The 9,251-nt window shown below is 38.3% G+C and overlaps 1 pseudogene; it reads right to left on the bottom strand.

Annotated features, from left to right (window-relative positions):
• Nucleotides 1-3,853: 3,853 nt before the first annotated feature.
• Nucleotides 3,854-3,952, bottom strand: LOC122424102 (annotated as a pseudogene).
• Nucleotides 3,953-9,251: the final 5,299 nt, after the last annotated feature.

The following is a 9,251-nucleotide window of genomic DNA, read 5'->3' on the forward strand; positions in this document are numbered from 1 at the left end:
AAGAAGACGGGCACAGAGAGGCGTACAGGGCCCGCAGGCAGCAGGCCGTGGGGCCAGGGGGCAGCTGGTGATCTCTCGCCCACTCAGCAGATTGATGAGCCAGGTTTAACCTAATGAGAACCTCCGTCGCTCATCCCCTCATAAGAGTTGAAAGTAAAATATTTTGTTCCCATGAAAACAAGCAGTTGAATTAAAATAAAACTTTCTGGAGGATTGCCAGTACCTGAAGGGGAAGAGGAGCATATTCAGGACAGTTTAACCTTATGTTTAAGGACAGGTAGACTAAAAACGAGTCATAGAAATCTTGAATACGATTAAAAATGTCCCTCTTAGGTGGTGAATGCTGAATGCGTGTGGGCTCACCGATCCTGCCTACAAAGCAGAGTACAGTCCCTTCGTCACTTCACGTCCGCAAGGTCAGTTGGGTCCCTGGAACATATACTTGAATCAGAAGATCCTGAAAAATAACACTTAGCTTCTAAGGTTGACCTCAGTATAGAACCATCATTACAGAGAGCCCTTGTTATATTTGACAGGTACTTATTTAGACTGTGGCTCCACAAATCACTTGAGGGGAAGTGGAAAGAGAACCAGAGCTGAGAGGAGTTCTAGTTCTGTTTTACCATCAATGAACTGTGTGATTTGAGACAAGTTCCATGGCACTTCTGGGCCTTGATTTCCTCATTTGCAAAAGAAAGTGAATGGATAAACCTTAAATCCTTTCCAGCTCTTAAAATTCTGAGGATCTGTCTCCAGAAAAAAGTGTAGGGACGTCCTTGGTGGTCCAGTTGTTAGGACTCCATACTTCTATTGCAGAGGGCCGAGGTCCAATACCTGGTGGGGGAACTAAGATCCCACAAGCCTTGCAGCATGGCCAAAAAAAAAGTAAATGCATAGAACATGTAATAATTTCATACAAAAATACCTAGCATTTTATAGGATTCCACAATATGCAAGGTAATTTCACATATATTATCTCAGACATGTCTGTTTTCCTGTCTTGGCTCCTGGAATGCATACCTGAATAACTACTAAGATTTTAACTCGTTCACTTCATTTTATGTGAACAAGTCAGCAACTCCTGAGATAGCAGGAAAGAACTTGCTTTAAAATAATAACTGTATTAAAATCCAACTGTATAAAATCCAAAATAATGTCTTAATTGCATTTGGAAAAGATTTGAGCAGAGAGATTTGCTTAAATTCGAGTACATTTCTGGAAGCAGTTCTCTGAAAGGAATGATCCTTTATTCATGCCCGTGTTCTGTGTATATGATCTCTGCTGCAGTCTTGTTTTCTTTTTTTGTAATGACAAGTACTTAGTAAATGAGTATATCTTTTGGGATCTCTTTTAAAATATTATTTAAAAAATTAATCTACTAATAAAAATAAATGGAAAAAATTTAATCTATAAGTAAAATTGACATTTTAGTTGTCAGTTTTATAGGTTTTTAATTTTTATTTTTTTCCCATTTATTTTTATTAGTTGGAGGCTAATTACTTTACAATATTGTAGTGGTTTTTGCCATACATTGACATGAATCAGCCATGGATTTACATGTGTTCCCTTTCCCGATCCCCGATCCCGCCTCCCTCTCCATCCCATCCCTCTGGGTCTTCCCAGTGCACCAGCCCTGAGCACTTGTCTCATGCATCCATAGTTTTATAGGTTTTTAAAAAATATATATTTATTGATTTATTTATTTGGCTTCCTTGATCTTCCTTGTAGCATGCAGGACCTTTAGTTTCGGTAGCGAACTCTTAGTTGTGGCATGTGATATCTAGTTTGCTCTCATATCCAAGAAACTATCCAAGGTCACAAATATTTACTTCTGTTTTTTTTGAAGAATTTTATAGTGTTTATTCTTTCATTTAGTTCCATGATGTATTTTGAGTTAATCTTTGCATATGGTATGAGGAAGGGGTCCAAATTCATTCTTTTGTAGGTAGATATACAATTGTCAACCGTTTGTTGAAAAGACTATTTTTGCCCTTTGAGTTGTCTTGACACCCTTGTCAAAAATCAACATACTGGTTTCTTTCTGGAGTCTCAGTTCTATTGCATCAGTCTGTTGTCTATGCATATGCTAGTACCGCACTGTCTTGATTACTGTTGATTTGTAGTGAGTTGGAAAATTAAGAAGTGTGAGTCCTACTTTGTTCTTGTTTTTTCAGGTTTTGGCAATTTTGAGTCCTTTGAATTTCCATGTGAATTTTAGGATCAGCTTGTCAATTTATGCAAAAAGACAGCCTAGGATTTTGATAGGGATTGTATCGAATCTGTAGATTAATTTGGGAAATACTACCATCTTAACAATATTATGTCTTCTGGTCAATGAATTTGAGATGTCTTTCCATTTATTTAGTTCTTTCTTTTAATAATCTGTAGTTTTCAATGTATAGGTCTTGCACTGCTTCTGTTAAACCTTTTCCTAAGTATTTTGTTCTTTTTTATGCTACTGTTAATGAAAATGCTTGTCTAATTTAATTTGCAGATTGCTCATTGCTAGTGTACAGAAATATAATTTATTTTTGTATATTAACCTTGTATCTTATAACTTGCTGAATTTTCTCATTCATTCTAACAGGGCTGTACGTATGTATGTGTATTCCTAAGGATTTTCTACATATAGTATTGTGCTATCTGTGAACACTTAGTCTTACTACTTCCTTTCAAATTTGGATAACTTTACTTTTATTTACTGCCTAATTGTCCTAGCTAAAACCTCCAGTTCAGTGTTGAACAGAAGTGGCAAGACCAGACATCTTTAACTTGTTCCTGATCTTAGGGGGAAAGCATTCAGTCTTTCACCATTAAGTATGATGGTAGCTGTGAATTTTTCATAGTAGACTTTATCAGGGTAGCAGTGCTAAGTCACTTCAGTCATGTCCTACTCTTTTCGACCCTGTGGACTGTGGCCTACCAGGCTCCTCTGTCCAAGGAATTCTCCAGGCAAGAATACTGGAGTGGGTTGCCATTTCCTTCTCCAATCAAGTTAGCAGAGTTCCCTTCGATTTCTAGTTTGTTGAGTGTTTTTATCATTAAAGGGTGTTGGATTTTTGGGCGGATGTTTTTTCTGCATTTATTGAGATTATCACGTAGTTTTTGTCCCTTATTCTGTTAACATGAGATACTACATTGATTGGTTTTTCATATATTAAATCAGCCTGTGTAAAGGTTATCCCAGGATAAATTCATTACTTCATTGTGTATATGTTGTATAATGTTGCTGAATTTGGTTTTCTCATATTTTGTAGAGGATTTTTGGATTTTCTATCCAAAAGTTATAGGATATAAGTTTCTATCCAGCAAGTTATAGGAGATATTAGTCTGTGGTTTTTCTTTTTTTCTTTCTTGGCCACACTGTGCAGCTTGTGGGATCTTTCTACTCCATCCAGAGATTGAACTTGGGCCTCAGCAGTGAAAGCCTGGGGTCCTAACCACTGGACCACTAGGGAATTCCCTGGTCTGTGGTTTTCTTTTCTTGTGATGTCCTTGTCTGGTTTTGGTATCAGGGCAGTAATGGTTTCATAAAATCAGTTGGGAACTATTCTCTCTTCTATTTTTTGAAGAGTTTGTGAAGAATTGATATTAATTCTGCTGTAGATGTTTGGTAGAATTCACTGGTGAGGGCACCTGAGCCTGAGGTTTTCTTTGTAGGAGATTTGAGTACTAATTCTATTTGTTATAGGTCTGTTCAGATTTTCATATGTTCAAAAGTCAGTTTGGGTAGTCATGTCTTTCTCAGAATTTTTCAGTTTCGTGTTGGGTATCTAATTGGTTGGCATACGATTGATCATGTGGTTTTTGTTTTTAACTGTTATTATGGCAGATTACATCAATTGATTTTTTTTTTAATATGGAACGCTTCACAAATTTGCATGTCATCCTTGTGCAGGGGCCATGCTCTGTATCGTTCCAATTTTAGTATATGTGCTGCCGAAGCGAGCACCAATTGATTTCTTTAATGTTGAACCAACCTTGCATTCTCAAGATAAACCCCACTAGCTCATGGTATATAATTATTTATCATTGGATTTAATTTGCCATTATTTTGTTTAGGAATTGTCTTTGCTTATGAGGCATATTGGTCCACGGTTTTCTTGTGCTGGCTTTGTCTAGTTTGACTATCAGGGTAATACTGGTTTCACAAAAGGGGTTGGAAAATGGTTCCTCCTCTTGTATTTTCTGAACAAGATTGTGTAATTTGGTATCTTGTGTAGATTGGTATCTTTATTAATTTTTTTTTCTCCTGATATTCTACACATATGAAAATGTTGCTGAATCAGAGGAACTTCTAAATACTCCTGCTTTCTACAGTTTTGTGTTAAGCCCCTTAAAGAAAGTCTGTTCAAACACAATGCAACCTTATCTCTTATTTCTAATCCTTTTATGAGAGAATTGGAAAGATTGAGACTTTCTTTAAAGGTCTAATGTTGGTTATATTGGCTAAACATTTTAGTGTACTATTATTTTTCCATTTTTTGGCTATTTTTAATACTCATTAGGTAACATAAAGGATATGAGAAATGTGAAATATTTTCTGTTTGTATTGTATATATACATACATTTGAAGCATGTTTAGTGAAATCCTGTGAATGAATGGTCTAGTGTAGGACAGAGAACTTCTTTTAGTTAGGTTTTAAGTGGTATTTAGTAGGTGTGTGTGAGGGATCAGTTTAGTCATTTCCACAGATCCCTTTTATATCTTCAGTTCAGTTCAGTTCAGTTGCTCAGTTATGTCTGACTCTTTGTGAACCCATGAACCGCAGCAGGCCAGGACTCCCTGTCCATCACCAACTCCCGAAGTCCACCCAAATCCATATCCATTGTGTCGGTGATACCATACAACCATCTCATCCTCTGTCATCCCCTTCTCTTCCTGCCCTCAATCTTGCCCAGCATGAGGGTCTTTTCAAATGAGTCAGCTCTCCGCATCAGGTGGCCAAAGTATCGGAGTTTCAGCTTCAGCATCAGTCCTTCCACGGAACACCAAGGACTGATCTCCTTTAGGATGGACTGGTTGGATCTCCTTGCAGTCCAAAGGACTCTCAAGAGTCTTCTCCAACACCACAGTTCAAAAGCATCAATTCTCCGGCGCTCAGCTTTCTTTATAGTTGAACTCTCATATCCATACATGACCACTGGAAAAACCATAGCCTTGACTAGATGGACCTTTGTTGGCAAAGTAATGTCTCTGCTTTTTAATATGCTGTCTAGGTTGGTCATAACTTTCCTTCCAAGGAGTAAGCGTCTTTTAATTTCATGGCTGCAGTCACCATCTGCAGTGATTTTGGAGCCCAGAAAAATAAAGTCTGCCACTGTTTCCACTGTCTCCCCATCTATTTGCCATGAAGTGGTGGGACCAGATCCCATGATCTTAGTTTTCTGAATGTTGAGCCTTAAGCACACTTTTTCACTCTCCTCTTTCACTTTCATCAAGAGGCTCTTCAGTTCTTCTTCACTTTCTGCCATAGGGTGGTGTCATCTGCATATCTGAGGTTATTGATATTTTTCCCGGCAGTCTTGATTCCAGCTTGTGCTTCCTTCAGTCCAGCGTTTCTCATGATGTACTCTGCATAGAAGTTAAGTAAGCAGGGTGACAATACACAGCCTTGACATACTCCTTTCCCGATTTGGAACCAGTCTGTTGTTCCATGTCCAGTTCTAACCGTTGCTTCCTGACTGCATACAGGTTTCTCAAGAGGCAGGTCAGGTGGTCTGGTATTCCCATCTCTTGAAGAACTTTCCACAGTTTATTGTATTCCACATAGTCAAAGGCTTTGGCATAGTCAATAAAGCAGAACTAGATGTTTTTCTGGAACTCGCTTGCTTTTTTGATGATCCAGCAGATGTTGGCAATTTGATCTCAGGTTCCTCTGCCTTTTCTAAAACCAGCTTGAACATCTGGAAGTTCATGGTTCACATATTGCTGAAGCCTGGCTTGGAGAATTTTGAGAATTCCTTTACTAGCGTGTGAGATGAGTGCAGTTGTGTGGTAGTTTGAGCATTCTTTGGCATTGCCTTTCTCTGGGATTGGAATGAAAATGGACCTTTTCCAGTCCTGTGGCCACTGCTGAGTTTTCCAAATTTGCTGGCATATTGAGTGCAGCACTTTCACAGCATCATCTTCCAGAATTTGAAATAGCTCAACTGGAATTCCATCACCTCCACTAGCTTTTTCATAGTGATGCTTTCTAAGGCCCACATTCCAGGATGTCTGGCTCTAGGTGAGTGAGTGATCACACCTTTGTGATCATCTGGGTCGTGAAGATCTTTTTTGTACAGTTCTTTGTATTCTTGCCACCTCTTCTTCATATCTTCTGCTGCTGTTAGGTCCATACCATTTCTGTCCTTTATTGAGCCCATCTTTGCATGAAATGTTCCCTTGGTATCTCTAATTTTCTTGAAGAGATCTCTAGCCTTTCCCATTCTATTTTTTCCCTCTATTTCTTTGCATTGATCACTGAGGAAGGGTTTCTTATCTCTCCTTGCTATTCTTTGGAACTCTGCATTCAAATGGGAATATCTTTCCTATTCTCCTTTGCCTTTCACCTCTCTTCTTTTCACAGCTATTTGTAAGGCCTCCTCAGACAACCATTTTGCTTTTTTGCATTTCTTTTTCTTGGGGATGGTCTTGATTCCTGTCTCCTGTATAACGTCACAAACCTCCATCCATAGTTCATCAGGCACTCTACCAGATCTAGTCCCTTAAATCTATTTCTCACTTCCACTGTATAGTCATAAGGGATTTGATTTAGGTCATACCTGAATGGTGTAGTGGTTTTCCCCACTGTCTTCAATTTAAGTCTAAATTTGGCAATAAGGAGTTCATGATCTTAATGATTATAATTCAGATTTTGTAGTGGGTGTGTTGTACAGTCAAAGGCAGTGTCTACACTTTCTTCCATGTATATGCTTTATGTCCAGAAAAGACATATTTGCAGAAATTTTGCACATATCTAGACCAACTGTTATCTCACAGATGAAGAAATTAAAGTCTAGATGGCATTATTAAGTCAAGGATCTATCCATCATAGATGAGAAAAATCTGATTTCTTAAATCATTTAGAAAAGATAATATACTAGGAAACACTTTAAACTTTTATTCTTTCATGTAATGTTTGTAAGTGTTTATATTTCTGATACATAAGAAGTTCTATAGTATTGCCCTCAAAGTGATTTTCTTCTCTTATTAACAGTATCAGTATGAAATTTACCAACTAGGAGAAAGTTAGATATTTTTTTTTCTTTAGCCTGGCCTGTGAAGCCGCTCAGTCTTGTCCAACTCTTTGGGACCCCATGGACTGTAGCCTACCAGGCTCCTCAGTCCATGGGATTTTCCAGGCAAGAGTACCGGAGTGGGTTGCCATTTCCTTCTCCAGGAGATCTTCCCAACCCAGGGATCAAACCCAGATCTCCCGCACTACAGGCAGATGCTTTACCATCTGAGCCACCAGGGAGCTCTTAAATAACCCTTCCAAGTCCCCTGTGGTAAATCCTAACCCTGACAGGATAATCTTTGGGCTAAGTGATTTGGTAAACCAAGACCCACCTTACTCCCGCCCCCACACAGTCTGCTGCAGTAACAACATTCTTGATCTTCTGACATTATTTTTCTTATCATAAACCAGTCCTTTGGGGAAGAGATATTTCTTTTCAAAATGTATATTCTCAGGTTCATATAGCCATTGAATCCTGGACACGCATATTATTCAAATACAGTTGTGGAGTGAGGCAAATGGGAAATTCTTTCTAGGCAAGGAACCACACTACAACCCAGGTTTAATTTTAACCTCCTAGTAAGATTCCTTTGAAGGACACACAAGAGGAGCTATGGCCAGGATGTCATCTGCCTTTTTGTAACAGCTTGCTTCTAACATAATTAGTATTTCATATGACAAATTCTTTGTAAGAACTAAAATCTCCCTTTAAAGCTGAAAATCATCCAAGTGTTTTTGTTTTTTTTTTTTCTTTCCAAGTTGGTAAATAACTAGTACTAGAAACTAAGCTGTTTTGGGTTAGCCAAAAAGATCATTTGGGTTTTTCTGATGATTTTATGGAAAACTTGAATGAACTCTTTGGCTGACTGAGTATTACTTTCAGCATCAGAGAGTCATCAGCATGTTCCATTAAAGAGTTTCTAGTCTTCCTTGTGTTTCCACAAATACTTGTGTTTTATTTTTCTAGCATGTCTCATACCCTGCAGACTTTAAAAAACAAGTATAATTATCTTGTCTTCTTCATCTTGTAGATCATATATGCTTCCCCTTTAAGCTTCCTTCCTGTTACCCAAGTGTAATGATATTCCATGTTTCTTTGAATAAAACTGGTTTGAATAAAATACTATTAAAATTATTCATTTATTTATTTTTAAAAAATCTGATGGTGGTGGTGTATTTGTGGTCTTTGCACATGAACTGAATAAAAAGTTTTGTTAAGCTATGGGATCTGCAGAAATCCTTGACTTCTTTAGAGCTCTTCCATCCAGATGCTTTTAACCACAGGCAACAGGTTAAAAACACGCATGTGAGAAACCCACAAACCAGAAAGTGATGACAGCAGGCAAAGTGGGGAGCTGTAAAATTTTTGTCATCACATTTGAAGTGATCATGTTGCTAATTAATGGCAAAAATTCAAGTTCTGACAAGTGGCGGTTCCAGTCTGTGTTTAACCTTGCCATTTTGCTTTCTTTGTTGGGCTCTTCTTTGCCCTCCCCCATGTTTCCCTGCTTTGAAGTTCTTAGGTTACTTCTCTTATTCTCTGATTGGTATAAACCTCTTGACCCTTCAAAATTCTAATCAGTCAACTCTCCTGATGAGCAGCTGGTTTTCTGTTAGTTGCTATGAACATGAGGTAGAAACACAGGCCTTTGCACCTTCATGCAATGATTAAGGATCCAGAAAGGCAGAGGTGTTGATGGATCTCTTCCTTACAATCCGGCTGTTTCTGCTGTTGCTGTTTCTGCTGCTTCTCCTTCTTCTCTTGCTCTTCCTTTTCCCCTCCCCTCTCCACCCCTGCCTCCCCTCCTCTTCCTTCCCCTTCTCCTTATTCTTCTCCCCCTTCTTTGTTTTAAGTGTCCTGGAATTAGAGCTCATAACAAAAGAACAACACCAACAACAATTTTTAAAAAAGAGGCCTAGAGGACTGCCTTATTCCAATTAGTTTTAGGGGCTTTGAAAGAGAAACCACCTTGTGTTCTCTTAGCTTTAAGAGAAGAACTTGTTTGTTTGTTTTACAATACTAGATTA

Source organism: Cervus canadensis, chromosome 21 (genome assembly GCF_019320065.1).
Source record: "Cervus canadensis isolate Bull #8, Minnesota chromosome 21, ASM1932006v1, whole genome shotgun sequence".
Lineage (NCBI taxonomy): Eukaryota > Metazoa > Chordata > Mammalia > Artiodactyla > Cervidae > Cervus > Cervus canadensis.